Source organism: Hylobates moloch, unplaced genomic scaffold (assembly GCF_009828535.3).
Source record: "Hylobates moloch isolate HMO894 unplaced genomic scaffold, HMol_V3 SCAFFOLD_12, whole genome shotgun sequence".
NCBI lineage: Eukaryota > Metazoa > Chordata > Mammalia > Primates > Hylobatidae > Hylobates > Hylobates moloch.
The window spans coordinates 40270188-40287057 of NW_026652287.1; the positions used below are offsets into that span (position 1 = coordinate 40270188).

Genomic DNA, 16870 nt, shown 5'->3' on the forward strand with positions numbered 1-16870 from the left:
GTGTAGTCTCAGCTCATTGCAGCCTCTGCCTCCCAGGTTCAAGCAGTTCTCCCGCCTCTGCCTCCCGAGCAGCTGGGATTACAGCCACCCACCACCATGCCCAGCTAATTGTTGTATTTTTAGTAGAGACAGGGTTTCACCACGTCGGCGAGGCTGGTCTCTAACTCCTGACCTCAAGTGATCCGTCCTCCCAAAGTGCTGGGATTACAGGTGTTGATCAAACTGTTCTTGATACAATCAGGTGATTCCGGAATTTGTCGCCTTGGGGTCTGGTTGTTGGTTGGCTGGTTTGTTTGAAAGTGGATCTCGCTCTCCTGCACGGACTGGAGTGCAGTGGCACCGTCACGGCTCACTGCAGCCTCGACTTCCTGGGCTTAAGCGATTCTCCCGCCTCAGCCTCCCAAGTAGCTGCGACTACAGGTGCACGCCACCACACCCAGCTAATTTTTATATTTGTAGTAGAAATAGGCTTTTTCTGTATTGCCCAGGCTGGTTTTGAACTCCTGCCCTCAAGAATTCCTCCCATCTTGGCCTCTCTAAGCACCAGGATGACAGGTGTAAGGCACTGCGCTGTCTTATTTAGCAATAAGCTAAATTCCATTTTCAGGAGATGATGCTGTCATCCAACTGCCAGTACAATCCAGGTAAGGATTTCACTCCATCCTCTGTGTTTTCCAAAGGAGCCGGTATTTGAAAAGGACGTGCATTCCACCAACCATTCTTAACGACCTGGGACTTTGGGGTCAGGTAAGTTCCGGATTTTATTATTAGTAACAAATTAAATTGACTAACAACAAAAGAAAAGTGCACCATCAATGACCCCTCAGGAACCAAAACATGCACAATCCCATTTACACAGGGACAGAGTAAACTGCTCAACAGCTGCCTCCACTCCCACAGACTGAAAGCTGCAGGGTCAGGGCTGGCAGCCGCGGAGTAGGAAGCTGTCTCCGTCAACACGATCTGGAACAATCCACAACGCTTATCGGGGAGATACCACGGGCAAGAGGCAACGAAAACACTTCTTCTGCCAAATAGAGCTCTGGAGGGAATATCGGTTTGTCTGGGGCAGGACTGGGTCACGGGCTACACGCCTTCTCCTTTTATTCTCACGAATTCAACACCTGGTAATGCCGGGGCCGTTTCCCAAGTCACAGACTCAGACTCTGGGGTGGATAATTCTCCTGTCACTGTTATCTTAAAGTAGGGTTTCTCAGCCTCAGGACTGGTGGTATTCAGAGTCGGATCTTCATCTGGAGTGGGGCCGTTTTGTACATTGCAGGGTGCTGAGCAGCATCCCTGGCCTCCACCCACTCCATGCCAGGAGCATCTCCCCGCGCCCTGATGTGTGACAACCACAGATGTCCCCAGAAATATCCAGATCCACCTTAGGGTGAGAACCACTTGGTGAGCGAGACCCTTGCCAGAGCCAGAGGGAAATCATCAAAGCGGATGGGGCTGAAATGGCTGAGTTGATCCATCTGTCTGTCTGTTCATCAGGCCCTGATTTATAGCTTTGGGGGCTCCAGCGCCCCACTCTCCTGGCTTCCCCGCAGTCACACGGCCATTCCCCATCATCCCCGGGACCCAAGCCCTGCAATTCCTGCTCAGCTCCCACCTAGTAGACATATGTTGAATCGAACGCACATTCACCTGTCCAAGATTTGCTGAGGGTCTGCCATGTTTTGGGGGCTCTTCAATAGTGACAAGACATCGTGGACCTTGACCTCATGGTGCTTCCAGCCTAGCAGGCAGGCAGAATCAGAGAGAAAATTTTTCTTTAAATTTATTTTTGGGTTTTTTTGAGATGGAGTTTCACTCTTGTTGCCCAGGCTGGAGTGCAATGGCATGATCTCGGCTCACTGCAAGCTCTGCCTCGGGGGTTCAAGTAATTCTCCTGCCTCAGCCTCCCAAGTAGTTGGGATTACAGGCACCTGCCCCCACGTCCTGCTGATTTTTTGTATTTTTAGTAGAGGCGGGGTTTCACCATGTTGGCCAGGCTGTCTCGCACTCCTGACCTCAGATGATCCACCAACCTCAGCCTCCCAAAATGCTGGGATTATAGGTGTGACCTACCAGCCAGAGAGAAAGTTCCATCTGCTTCTGTACCACCCTCTAGCAGCCCTCTTCAGCCCCGCCCCCTCAGTGAAATCCTACAGCACACAAGGATCCCAGGCCAGCAATTAGAGTCCTTTTCCAGCTCTGTTTAAAATGTGAGGCTTAGAATAACAGTGAAGATGCTTTAAACCACTACAGGGGGCCGGGCGCGGTGGCTCACGCCTGTAATCCCGGCACTTTGGAAGGCCGAAGCGGGCGGATCACGAGGTCAGGAGATCGAGACCACCCTGGCCAACATGGTGAAATCCCGTCTCTACTAAAAATACAAAAATTAGCTGGGCGTGGTGGCACGCGTCTGTAGTCCCAGCTACTTGGCAGGCTGAGGCAGGAGAATCGCTTGAACCCGGGAGGCGGAGCTTGCAGTGAGCCGAGATCGCACCATTGCACTCCAGCCTGGGCGACAGAGCGAGACTCCATCTCAAAAAAAAAAAAAAAAAAACTACAGGACACTGCAGGAACCCACCCTCCATAAAGTATGCAAAGAATTACTATGCAGCATTCACTTTCCCTTTGCTTCTCTCCCCAAGGAATGCTCAAGATAAATTCTCTCTTGCAGGTCCTTTATTTATTAAGCCAAACAGCATCTCAGAGGGATGATTTCTGCAACAAAGGTTGCAAATCGTTTGCACATCTTCAAAGTATTATCGTCCATAGCCCAGTGCATGGGCTCCTCTAATTGTCTACAAAGAAAAGCAACACCTTCAACAACTCATGTCCAGCAGAGAAAGACTTCAGACAGGAAAAGTCAGATCACAAGTTAAAAAGTCAGAACTGGCTGGGCACAGCGGCTCACGCTTGTCATCCCAGCCCTTTGGGAGGCTGAGGCGGATGAGTCATGAAATCAGGAGTTCGAGACCAGCTTGACCAATATGGTGAAACTCCATCTCTACTAAGATACAAAAAATTAGCCAGGCGTGGTGGTGCATGCCTGTAATCTCAGCTACTCGGGAGGGCTGAGGCAGGAGAATCGCTTGAACCCGGGAGGCAGAGGTTGCAGTGAGCAGAGATCGTGCCATTGCACTCCAGGCTAGGTGACAGGGCAAGACTTTGTCTCAAAAAAAAAAAAAAAAAAAAAGAAATGGGATATAGACACTTTAAATTCCCAAAACCCAGACAGGTTGGCTGTTAGCAACCTGGGTGAGAAGTCTATGAACCAGCTTCAAAATAAATGCCTTTTAAGGATGGCTATGTGATGAAGGCGTTTTCTCTTCATGATTAAACTCCTTACTCATCTGAAGGGGGAAATTCCATTTAAGAAGTGAACCAGGTAAGAGAAGAGACATTTTCCCCGGAGGGAGGCAATGACCTCTTTCCTCCCTGGGGCTTCGAACTTGTTTCTTCACACGTCCTCCCAGAACTCTAGTTCTTATTCCCCGCTGTGCTGGCCCTCCATAAACATTTGCTGAATAAATAAACCCATGATGGAAGGCAACAGAAACTTCAAGACATGACGGCTGGGCCGCCGACCGCTTAACCGGAGGGAACCAGACGTTAGCATTAAAGTTAAAAGTTAAAAGCCTTCCCAAGGTCACCAAGCGAGGTCTCTCTAACCTGGCCTGAGGTCCTCATTCTTCTCTACCCTGTTTACCCAGGATGGAAAAATGACATTCTCTGCTGGTGGGATGGTTGTCCACGTGAGAGATTTCAACACAGCATTTGGGGGTTTTAAACTTCTATCATCGCTGCAGCCCAAGGAACAAAATTAGGAGCCAAGTATGCACTAGGGGATTTGCAAATGCTGTCTTATTTCAACCACTCAATGACCATAGAGGAAGATATGATGATGACTTATCCCTCTTTTTATAGATGAGGAAAGAGATGTTCAGTAGTTCCAAAGGTCCTTCCCTTCCCTTTTTTTCTTCCCTTCCTTCCTTCTTTCCTTCCTCCCTCCTTTCCTTCCTTCTTCCCTCCCTCCCTTCCTCCCTCCCTCCCTCCTTCCTCCCCTCCCTTTCCTTCCTTCCCTCCCTCCCTTCCTCCCTCCTTCTCCTTCCTTCCTCCTTCCTTCCTCCCCTCCCTTCCTTTCCTCCCTTCCCTCCTTCCTTCCTTCCCTCCCTCCCTTCTTCCTTCCTTCCTTCTTCCCTCCCTCCCCACCTCCTTCCTTCCTTGTTCCCTCCCTTTTTTTTCCTTCCTTCCTTCCTTCCTTCCCCCCTCCCTCCCTCCTTTCTTCCTTCCTTCTTCCCTGTCTCCCCACCTTCTTTCTTTCTTCAGGGTCTGGTTCTGTTGCCCAGGCTGGAGTGCAGTGGTGCAATCATAGCTCACCGCAGCCTCGACCCCTGGGCTAAATGGATCTTCCTGCCTCAGCCTCCCGAGTAGCTGGGGCTACAGGCACACGCCACTGTGCCTGGATAAATTTTTATTTTTTGTAGACAAAGGTCACACAGCAAAGAAGTGGAAGAACTAGGATTTGAACCCAGGACCACGGGCTCTGAGTCTGTGCTTGTTCATGGCAGCACCAGCCAGTTCAGACGCTCCCAGGCCTCGCCCAGATGGTCAAATGCTTCAAACAAGGACACCAGGGAAGGTCACTGTTCCTCGTATTTATGCCCCTTGTGTCACTGTCTATATCTGGGGTTAAGAATCACTCCAAAAACACCACAGTGATCTCCCAGACTCTCAATTCCAGCAGAGCAGACAGCCGTCCCCACCACCACCCCCTCCACCCACTCAGTCCTCTCTCGGTTCCACTTCAGGATGACTCGAAAGACAGAAAAAGACTCAAAGCAAAATGCCTAAAGCTTGGAAATGCCAGCAGCCCCTAAAAACTACCGAGCTTCCTTTTCTGTTATTTATTTATTTATTTATTTATTTATTTTTGAGATGGAGTCTTGCTCTGTCACCCAGGCTGGAGCGCAGTGGCATGATCTTGGCTCACTGCAACCTTCACCTCTCGGGTTCAAGCGATTCTCCTGCCTCAGTCTCCCGAGTAGCTTGGATTACAGGCGTGCGCCACCACGCCCGGCTAATTTTTGTATTTTTAGTAGAGACAGGGTTTCACTATGTTGGCGTGGCTGGTCTCGAACTCCTGACCTCAGGTGATCCACTCACCTTGGCTTCCCAAAGTGCTGGGATTCCAGGCGTGAGCCACCACGCCCGGCCCTGAGCCTCCTTTTCTGATAACATCCTTCATTTCTGCTTCCTTCTCTGAACATATTCGCATCACAAAGCCCCAGCTCTGTTGGGAAATTCTGATGGGAATTGAAACAGGTTCCTAATCTCATGGTCTCATCTGAGGGAAGAGTGGCTAAGAAGATGGAAGCAGGCCGGGCACGGTGGCTCACGCCTGTAATCCCAGCACTTTGGGAGGCCAAGCCGGGCAGATCACCTGAGGTCAGGAGTTAGAGATCAGCCTGACCAACATGGTGAAACCCTGTCTCTACTAAAAATACAAAAAATTAGCCAGGTATGGTGGCGGGCACCTGTAATCCCAGCTACCTGGGAGGCGGAGTCAAGAGAATCGCTTAAACCCAGGAGGCAGAGGTTGCAGTGAGCTGAGATCGTGCCATTGCACTCCAGCCTGGGCGACAGAGCAAGACTCTGTCTCAAAGACAAAAAGAAGATGGATGTAACCGACTGTGCCTCTGAAATCCTAAACAGAATATTGCATGGCGTCTTGGACCTCCGTGATGTTATGCGGTACAAATGAGACGGCCCCTGAACTCCCACTGTGTACCAGGAGTTGGGGAGAAGTGCATAGTAGCAGGACAGACGTCCAGAGGATAACAGGGAACCACGGGGGATGTCCCTGGGCTCTGGGTTCGAAAGTACAGGCCCCTTGTATCCAGGATGTCTAGGAAGGAACAAACCGCCACGGTCTAAGGGAGCCACTGCAGGTGTCCCCAGAAGCCACAGCAACGCCACCAGGATGCTGGGGCCCCGTATCCACCTCTCACCAAGCCCCTACTCCAACTCCTGTTGGCCCCTGGCTAGAGACCCGCCCAGAGGGGGTTTCCAGGCCCAGATGCTGGGTTTCTCACTGTTTCCATTTCCCATTGCTGCTGTCACAAATGCCCACAAATGTAAAATGACATACATTTATTATTTTCTCTTGCGTCGGGATCTTACTCTGTTGCCTAGGCTGGAGTGCAATGGTGCAATCGTGGCTCACTGCAGCCTCGAACTCCTGGGCTCAAGCAATCCTCCCACCTCAACCTCCCAAGTAGCTGGGAATATAGATGTGTGCCACCAAGCCCAGCTAATTTTTCTTTCTTCTTTTTTTAGAGATGGGGTCTTGCTATGTTGCCCAGACTGGCCTCAAAACTCCTAGCCTCAAGAAGTCGTCCCACCTTGGCCTCCCAAAGCACTGGCATTACAGGCATGAACCACCATGCCCTGCCTATTTTCTTACAGTTTTGGTGGTGAAAAGCCTAAAATGAGTCTTACAGGGCTAAAATCAAGATGTCACAAAGACTGGTTCCTTCTGGAGGCTCCAGAGAGAATCCAGCTTTTAAGGCTGCCCCTTTTTCTTGGCCATAGCACTTCAATCTCTCGCCTCCCTCTTTCCTTGAAAAGGATCCCTGTGATGGCATCTGGTGCACCAGATAATCTAGGATCATCCCCCTATCTCAAGATCCTCAACTTAATCACATCTGCAAAGAGCCCTGTGCCAAGTGAGGTACCAAATTCACAGGTGACAGGGATTACGATGTGGGCATCTCTAGGGGAAGGGAAAGGCATCATTCAACCGACCACATTCACCCTTCCTGGTATTTTCCTCTCCCAGCCACAGAGTGTTTTGGTAGCAGTCATCGGGTGATATCTCTCACCTTTTACTTTTTTCTTTCTTTCTTTTTTGAGATGGAGTCTTGCTTTGTCGCCCACGCTGGAGTTCAGTGGCACGATCTCGGCTCACCGCAAGCTCCGCCTCCAGGGTTCACACCATTCTCCTGCCTCAGCCTCCCGAGTAGCTGGGACTACAGGTGCCTGCCACCATGCCCGGCTAATTTTTTTTTTTTTTTTTTGTATTTTTAGTAGAGACAGGGTTTCACCGTGTTAGCCAGGATGGTCTCAATCTCTTGACCTCGTGATCTACCCGCCTCGGGCTCCCAAAGTGCTGGGATTACAGGCGTGAGCCACCGTGCCCAGCCTTCTTTTTTTTCTTTTATAAAAACAAAACGGAAAAGTTGCAAGGGTGATACAGAGAGTTCTCATGTACCCATCACTCAGCAGAGAGATAAATCCCCAGGAATGGAACAGAACGTGGCACCCAAGAATCCGCTGCTCAGGACAGTCCCCAGAGCTCTCTCCACCGTGGGAGGATGGGAGGATGGTGATGGAGATTCTGAGTCCCTGCCTTGTGGTGGGGGAAGAGAGATTGCAGAATGGTGAGCAAAGAAATAAACATGTTCCACCTCCATAGGAAAACACAGGGGGAAGGGGAGAAATTCTGAGCCCCCGGGGGTCATGTGGCAGTGTCTTGGAGACATTTCTGGTTGTCGCAACCGGTGTGGGGTGGGAGTGCTACTGGTATCTAGTGGGGAGAGGCCAGGGATGCTACTCAACACCCTAAAATGCCCAGGACAGCCACCACCAGAGAGATAATCCAGCTCCAAATGTCCTCAGTACTGTGGTTGAATAAGCAGGGAGTGAGGAAATTTCATCTAAAAGAAATCAAATCAGTTGCCTAATGTCACCCTGCTCAAAAAGGGCAGACCTGGAGTTAACAACAATGGGTTTTTCTCAGAGATTCTGCACACTGAACTTCTTGCCTCTTGTTTTTTGTTTTGTTGGTTTTTTCTGTTTGTTTATTTGTTTCTTTGTTTTTATGAAACGGAGTCTTGCTCTGTTGCCCAGGCTGGAGTGCAGTGGCACGATCTCGGCTCACTGCAACCTCCCCCTCCTGGGTTTAAGTGATTCTCCTGCCTCAGCCACCCAAGTGCCTGGGATTAGAGGCACCCGCCGCCACATCTGGCTAATTTTTTGTATATTTTTTGTACAGATGGGGTTTCTCTATGTTGGCCAGGCTGGTTTCCAACTCCTGACCCCAGGTGATCCACCTGCCTTGGCCTCCCAAAGTGCTGAGATTACAGGTGTGAGATTAAGGCCCAGCCCTTGCCTGTTGTTTGAGCAAAGATAATCTGAGGAAATCAGATGAGGAAGAATCACAGGGAAAAGCACGTAGGTAGAGGGAACAGCAAGTGCAGAGGCTTAGAGGTGGCAGGAAGGCAGCCAGTGAGCTCCAGCCAAGGGTCCCATGTCAGAGAAGTAGGTAACTGGCTTGTTGGTGGCAGCAAAGAAGGCATGAACCATTTGCTCTTCTGTGCAGCAGTCACTCTGTGTGTGGTTTTCAGACATATTTAAAGTGGATTTAAAAAACAAACAAACAAAAAGGACTTGCAATCCAACATCTGAGTAGGGGCTTTGTTAGGCTTCCCAGGACCTGGGGAAATTACCCAGGATTCAGGATAAAACTGCAGGGGTGTCTGTTGCAGGGACCAGATATATTCCTCTCTCCTGACCACAACCTTTCCAACCTCCACACTGGCCTCTGAAGCTCCAGGCTCCAGTTACTTCCACTGACCACCCCCGGGGCTGGAAGCCATGGAGGGGAGTTCTGCAGCTCTTTGGGCTTCACACGTTGCTCTGATTGTCATGCTTTGGATTAGCAAGACCTCTCTCAGTTTGTGAGAACAGAAAGCTCAGTTTTACAGAGAGAGAGAGAGATGAGGGAGGGAGAGAGAGAAGGAAGGAAGGAGGGAGGAGGGAGGGAAGGAGGGAAGGAGGGAAGGAAGGAAGGAAGGAAGGAAGGAAGGAAGGAAGGAAGGAAGGAAGGAAGGAAGGAAGGAGGCAAGGAAGGAAGGAGGCAAGGAAGGAAGGGAGGGAAGGGAAGGGAGAGAGAGAGAAGGAAGGAAGGAAGGGAAGGGAGAGAGAGAAGGAAGGAAGGAAGTAACGAAGGAAGGAAGGAAGGAAAGAAGGGGAGAGAGAGAAGGAAGGAAGGGGGAAGGAAGGAAAGAAGGAAGGAAGGGAAGGGAGAGAGAGAAGGAAGGAAGGAAAGGGAGAGAGAGAGAGAAAGAAGGAAGGAAGGAAGGAAAGAAGGAGGCAAGGAAGGAAGGGAGGGAAGGGAAGGGAGAGAGAGAGAGAAGGAAGGAAGGAAGGAAGGGAAGGGAGAGAGAGAAGGAAGGAAGGAAGAAGAGAGAGAGAGAGAAGGAAGGAAGGAAGGGGGAAGGAAGGAAAGAAGGAAGGAAGGGAGAGAGAGAGAAAGAAGGAAGGAAGGGAAGGGAGAGAGAGAAGGAAGGAAGGAAGGAAGGAAGGAAGGAAGGAAGGAAGGAAGGAAAGGGAGAGACAGAGAGAAAGAAGGAAGGAAGGGAAGGGAAGGGGAGAGAGAGAGAAGGAAGGAAGGAAAGGAGGGAGGGAGGGAAGGAAAGGAAAGAAAGAAAATGAAAAAAAAAGAAAAGAACAATTGCTGGCTCATTTAACTAACAAGTCATAGGACAAGGATGCTTTCAGGTACAGCTAGATCCAGGTGTCAAATGACGTCATGGGGACCCCATCTCTCTCCCTTTCCTTTTCTCAGTCCTGCTTCCTTCTATGGTGTCAAAAGTCTGAGACAGGTGGTCTCTACATGGTGGCTCCTAGAGGAAGATCTACCAAGGAAAAGTCTCTCTTTCTATCACTCCCACCAAAGTCCCAGAACTGAATCTTATGGAACCCTCTGGGGTCCCATGCCCACCGCTGAACCAATCATGGAGGCTGGAGGAATTAAGAAAGCTGATTGGCTCAGTCTGAGTCATGTGCCTTCCCTTCAGCCAATCATAAGAGTCTGAAGGAATAAAGGAAGCTGGCTCTGGGAATAGAGTCCACACAACGAGGTCTGAGTGGCTTCTCAAGCAAAATATGATTGTAACCCATGCAAAATCTGGTTCTAGCTCCAGGAATGCTGAGTAGGCAAATCTGAATGCCTCCTCTCCAGAGATGAGTAATCTTGTGTTTGCCTCCTTTTCAAGTTGGTGGCAAAAGTGAATCCTATTTTTTTGTTTTATTTTATTTTTGAGACGGAGTCTCGCCCTGTCGCCCAGGCTGGAGTGCAGTGGCGCGATCTTGGCTCACTGCAACCTCTGCCTCCCGGGTTCAAACGAGTCTCCTGCCTCAGTTTCCCGAGGAGCTGGGGCTACAGGCGCGCCACCACGCCTGGCTAATTTTTCTATTTTAAGTAGAGACAGGGTTTTGCCATGTTGGCCAGACTGGTCTCGAACTCCTGACCTCAGGTCATCCTCCCACCTTGGCCTCCTAAAGTGCTGGGATTACAAATGTGAGCCACCGTGCCCGGCCACGAATCCTATTTTTACAACTTGTGCCAACGCTAGGTAGGTTCGGTCTTGTTATGCCCATTCGAAAAACTGGGACTAACAGAGCATATGTTATGCAGTGACCAAGAAAATTAAATAAAATAACAGATATAAAACACTTAGCACAGGGTCTAGTATTTGGTAAGCCTGCCACACATCGGCCATTATTATTCCTATATTTTAAATTTTACTGGTAACGTAATAGTATGATTTGAATATTTTCCCCCTCCAAAACTCATGTTGAAATGTAATTCCTCATGTGGCAGCATTGAGAGGTGGGGCCTTTAAGAGGTGATTATGAGGGCTCTGTCCTCATAAGTGGATTAATCCATTCACGGATTAATGGTTTATCATAGGAGCGGGACTGGTGGTTTTATAAGAAGAGGAAGAGAGACCTGAGCTGACACTCTCAGCCCCCTCGCCATGTGATGCCCTGCTCCGTGTCAGGACTCTGCAGAGTCCCCACCAGCAAGAAGGTCTTCACCAGGCCGGGCGCAGTGGCTCATGCCTGTAATCCCAGCACTTGGGGAGGCTGAGGTGGGCGGATCACTTGAGGTGAGGAGTTTGAGACTAACCTGGCCAACATGGCGAGACCCCATTTCTACTAAAAACACAAAAATTAACTGGCTGTGGTGTTGCGCACCTGTAATCCCAGCTACTCGGGAGGCTGAAGTGGGAGAATCTCGTGAACCCAGGAGGCAGAGGTTGCAATGAGCTGAGACTGCCACTGCACTCCAGCCTGGGCAATAGAGTGAGACCCCGTCGAAGAAGAAGAAAGAAGAAAAGAAGAAGAAGAAGAGGAAGAGGAGGAGGAAAAGGAGGAGGAGGAAGAGGAGGAGGAGGAGGAAAAGGAGGAGGAGGAGGAGGAAAGGAGGAGGAGGAGGAAAGGAGGAGGAAGGAGGAAAGGAGGAAGGAGGAAAGGGGAAAGGAGGAGAAGGAGGAAAGGAGGAGGAGGAGGAGGGAAAGGAGGAGGAGGAGGAAAGGAGGGAGAAAAGAGGAAAGGAGGAAAAAAAGGAGGAGGAGGAAAGGAGGAAAGGAGGAGGAGGAGGAAAGGAGGAAAGGAGGAGGAGGAGGAAAGGAGGAGAGAAGGGGGAGAGGAGAAGAAGGAAAAGGGAAGGAGAAGGAGAGGAGGAGAAGGACAGGGGGAGAGGAGGAGGAAAGGAGAAAGGAGGAGGAGGAAAAACTGAGGAAAGATTGAGGAGGAGGAGGCTAATAAGCCGGTTGTGGTGGCACACATCTGTAATCCCAGCTACTTGGAACGCTGAGGCAGGAGAATCGCTTGAACCTGAGAGGCAGAGGTTGCAGTGAGCTGAGATCGCACCACTGCACTCCAGCCTGGGCTACAGAGTGCGATTCCGTCTCAAAAAAAAAAAAAAAAAGAGATCCCTCCTTTTAGGATAAAGTTTGCATGGACTGTGCCATCACACTGAGTTTCAACTTTTCCTTTCTAGCTATGTCCCCTTCTCTAGGCAATTCAGCTACTCCAGGCCCCCCCTTCCACTTGCCAGGACACAGGAATCATAGTAACACTCATCTGGCAGGGCTGTTGTCGGGATCAAGTACAATTATACAGCAGACTTGGGGTTCTGAAGCAGCTGGGAAGATCCACAAGCCACGATATATTGAGCACCCACTGTTTACAGTTATCAAGCATGTACCATCCACCAGGCCCATGATCCTCCTAACAATTTTTTCATTTTTCTGCACAACACCATTTAGGAAAGGCTAAGTCAGAGTCTGGGGTGGGTTGAAAGCTAGAAGACACTGTGAGCCTATGTCCTCAGTTTAAAAAAAAAAAAAAAAAATCAGGAGTGACCCATGCTTAGCTGATAGTATTAACAGAGAAGGAAAGAGGGCGACAGAGACTCTTCCCCAACATCTATCTAGCCCAGCTTGGCACTTTGGACCCCAGCCTGTATGGAAATTCCTGGCCTCTGATGACCTCGAGCTGTCTTGGCCCTTAATCCTAACTCTGAACCTGTTTCCTTACTCAGATAGAGGTCTCACATTTGACACGTGTCCCCCACCTCCAGCACCCATCTGGCTTCCTTATTTTCTGGTTTTTTAAGAGACAGGGTCTTGCTCTGTTGTCCTGGATGGTGTTCAGTGGTGTGACTGTAGCTCACTGCACATCAAACTCCTGGGGTCAAGCAATCCTCCTGCTTCAGCCTCCGGAGTAGCTGGGACTACAGCCATGGGCCACCCCAGCTGGCTAATTTTTTTATTTGTTTAGAGACAGGGTCTTGCTACATTGCCCAGGTTGGTCTTGAATTCCTGGCCTCAAGTGATCCTCCTGCCTCGACCTCCCAAAGTACTGGGATTACAGGCATGAATCACGGCGTCCAGCCTGGCTTCCCTATTTGGCAGTGATTATGTCCACTCCTTGCTCTTGGTGGAGGAAACAGCTATGTCTTTGGGGAGGGCCAGGCTGGAGGTAACTACGCTTCCTTAGAGGAAGCTATAGGTATAAGAAAGCCTGCTTACTCCAGGGACAGGGAGGCCAGCTCCCTTGCAAAAAAGGCAAAGAGGGAGGCCAATGAAAAACTGGCTAAAACTGGCTGGGTGCTGTGGCTCATGCCTGTAATCCCAGCACTTTGGGAGACCAAGGAGGGTGGATCACCTGAGGTCAGGAGTTTGAGACCAGCCTGGCCAGCATAGCAAAATGCCATCTCTACTAAAAATACAAAAATTAGCCCAGTGTGGTGGCGTGCACCTGTAATCCCAGCTACTCGGGAGGCTGAGGCAGGAGAATTGCTTGAACCTGGGAGGCAGAGGTTGCAGTGAGCTGAGACTGCACCACTGCACTCCAGCCTGGGTGACAGAGTGAGACTCTGTCTCAAAGACAAACAAACAAACAAAAAACAACTGGCTAAAACTAAAGAGGTTGTCATGTGCCACGCACTACACTTTACATCTCACGAGCATTAATTACCTCATCTGATTTTCACCCAAACCAAGAAATGGAAGTATCTAGAGAAAGAAGCCCAGCATAAAGACACAAGTGAGCATTTTTGGAGGTAACCATTGACAGAAATGAGTTAAAGAAAATTCAATCGGTGTCCAGGCTCTGGTGTAAAATTCTGCTTTGGGGTGAAACGTAGGGTTACCTGGGTGCACTGTGATGGTCCTGGCTAACCAATAGCAGGTGGGCTTTTGCAGAGATAATCCAGGGCCCTGTGATGAGTTGGTCACCCTAGTGACCCAATTTTGGCCTCCAGATATTGGCTTCTGGCCAATTCTAGGAGGATCAGGAAGCCAAGTTTGGCACAGAATGTGCTGCTTCTTCATTGAACTCCTATTCACCCTTCAAAACCTAGTACAAAGTTCCCTTCCTCTGTAAGGCAGAGTATAGCAGGAAAAGCTAGGGTTCTGAAGCCAGAGAGACTGTGGGTTCAAATCCTAGCTCTGTGAAAAGATTGTTATAAGGACCATGTGCCTGGGAGACAATACATACTCAATAACTGTATACAGCTGGTGCTCAATAGTGACTTATGGATGTTCCCAGGTGCTTCAAAGCCCTTAACCTGATGGATATTACTCTATTAAACCCAAAATTTCCCATCTTCCCTCCTCTAAGCCACCAGAATATACCGGAACAAAAAAAAAATTTTTTTTTTGAGACCAAGTCTCTCTCTGCCACCCAGGCTGGAGTGCAGTGGCACGATCTCAGCTCACTGCAACCTCTGCCTCCCAGGTTCAAGCCATTCTCCCACCTCAGCCCCCAGTAGCTGGGACTACAGGCGTACACCACCACACCCAGCTAATTTTTATATTTTTAGTAGAGATGGGGTTTCACCATGTTGGCCAGGATGGTCTCGATCTCTTGACCTCGTGATCTGCCTGCCTCAACCTCCCAAAGTGCTGGGATTACAGGAGTGAGCTACCACACCAGGCCAATTTTTTTTTTTTTTTTTTAAAGACAAAGTCTTGTCACATGCGCAAACCAGTTCATGCAAATCTCTGTTTCAGTCTTTGTCCCTCAACCAAGCAGGGCTGTTTTCCACTTGGCTTTTCCTCTGCCAAGAATTTCCCCAGAGCACAAACAGAGGCGTGCAGTGAAGTAAACACGGGAAGCTCTGAAAACCCATTCATGGGCAGCTCAAAGGTGTCGAGACATCAGGGTGTGTGGCCGAGCTTTCCGCCATGGGGACAGCGAGCCTTCACGAAGCCGAGGCGACTTGCTGACGGCCCCACTCCAGGTGACCAAGCCACATCTCGACCAGAGGAAGGAGAACACACAAAGAAAGACACTGTCTCTGCTGGAGGGCGATGGTCCAGGCAGTGCACCCTGGACGAAGGGGCCAAGAAGCCATAAGATGTGCGTCCCAAGGAAATGCACAGTGGTTATAAATACAGCAAAGAGTGTTTGGATGAAGCTGGTGTCTGAAAGTGGAGACAGCCCTGGCTAACCAATAGCAGGTGGGCTTTTGCAAAGATAATCCAGGGCCCTTTTCACAGAGACCTAGGGCTGTAAGGAAGTCCCCCAAACCCCCAATAAATATCCAGGTTCTGCTTGTCTCTAAATTAGCTGGCTGAAGAAAACTTGGTCCAAACTGCATCAGTGGTGGGGGTGGGGGAACAGAGGAAAGAAAAGGGGATGAGAGAAAGAGACAGACAGAGACAGAGAGGGGAGTATCCCATCAAGGCAGCAGGGCAGCAGCAAAGAGCACAGAGGAGAGAGGAGGGGAGAGGGGAGGCTGTGGCCACATGCTATGTAACACTTAGAGTTTCCTATGCACCCAGCACTATTCCAATTATTAACCATTTATTTCCCCCAACAATCCTAGATGTTACCATTTTACAGAGGAGAAGACTGAGGCACAGAGAGGTTCAGTAACCTGCCCATGGTCACACAGCTATTGAGTGGCTGAGCCACAAGAAGACACTCGCTCCATCAATGTTACTGTGGGCCAGTTGCTCTCATGGGTGTAAGATGATCCTCAGGGAGAAATGCTGATGTTCCCCTTCCCCGACACTTTCTCCAGATCAGCTTCGGGGTGCTTGAGTGCCTGGCCCGCCACCCCTCCCCCCAGCACCAAGCCAAAATGCTTGAGTGACACCCTGTGATTCTCCGGTGTACCATGTCACCAATTAGGTGTTTCGCGAGGGGCTTCCAAGAGGGAAGGACCTGTCTGTTTTCTTCTCTATGGCTATGTCCTGACTCCCCAGCCCAGCACTTGAGTAATACATAAACCCACCGTCATTAAATGACTATCACCATATTCCCCCAGATTCCTTGGTCCCCCAAGTCTAGGGACGTGGTTTTTGTTGGTAGCACCGCAGTGTCAAGCCACAGAGCCACAAGGCTGACGATGGGCTCTTGGTTTCCATTCCCCCTCCTCAAAAAAAGAGCAGAGAATAATTGCAGAGTGCCCCTCACCCCCATTCCAGCACCCCGGTCCAGGGGTCCTCGAATGGAGGCGATTCCGCCCACCAGGAGACACCTGACAGTATCTGGAGACATTTGTGTTTGCCATGCCTCGAGGGAGGCGCTCCTGGCATGGAGTGGGTGGAAGCCAGGGATGCTACTCAGCACCCTCAGTGCCCAGGACGGCCCCACCCCAGAGAACAATCCAGCCCCAGTGTCCGCAGGACCCAGATGGAGAAACCCCGTCCCGGAATGAGAAGCCCCTTTCCTCCACCACATCAAAGCCAAGATGACGTCTCTGAGTTTGACACAATGTTAAAGGGAAGTCTCATTTTTCAAATGGCTGGTGTAACACTAAAAAAGGAAAATTAAAAATGTCTGAAGATCGGCCAGGCGTGGTGCCTCACGCCTGTAATCCCAGCACTTTGGGAGGCCGAGGTGGGAGGATCACGAGGTCAAGAGATCGAGACCATCCTGGCCAACATGGTGAAACCCCATCTCTACTAAAAATACAAAAAAAAAATTAGCTGGGCGTGGTAGCATGTGCCTGTAGTCCCAGCTACTCAGGAGGCTGAGGCGGGAGAATGGCTTGAACCTAGGAGGTGGAGGTTGCAGTGAGCCAAGATCACATCACTGCACTCCAGCCTGGCAACAGAGCGAGACTCCGTCTCAAGGGAAAGAAAAAAAAACTCTGAGTACCAACTACAGTGGCTCCTGCCTGTAATCCCAGCAATTTGGGAGACCGAGGCAGAAGAGTTGCTTGAGCCTGAGAGGTCAAGACCATCCCTGGCAACATAGTGAGACCCCATCTCTACAAAAAAAATATAAAAATTAGCCAGGCGCGATGGTGTACACCTGTGGTCCCAGCTACTCGGGAAGCTGAAGTGGGAGGATTGCTTGAGCCCAAGAGGTCAAGGCTACAGTAAGCCATGATCACGCCACTGCACGCCAGCCTGGGCAACAGAGCCAGACCCTGTTTCCAAAAAAAAAGAAAAAAATGCCTGAAGGAGGAGGTGAGTCCTAGAAACAGCCCAATTTCATCTCCATACACCCCTACTCCAAACAGTTTTCCAAATTGCAAAAATGGCTGATAAAGAAAATT

General features: G+C 50.0%; 1 protein-coding gene and 1 pseudogene across 1 annotated transcript in view; both read right to left on the reverse strand.

Annotated features, from left to right (window-relative positions):
- INSR (insulin receptor) overlaps positions 1 to 16870 on the reverse strand; it is a 169187-nt gene that overhangs the window by 92169 nt on the left and 60148 nt on the right. The gene's annotated exons all lie outside the window — the stretch shown is intronic.
- LOC116478345 (uncharacterized) lies at positions 14489 to 15357 on the reverse strand (annotated as a pseudogene).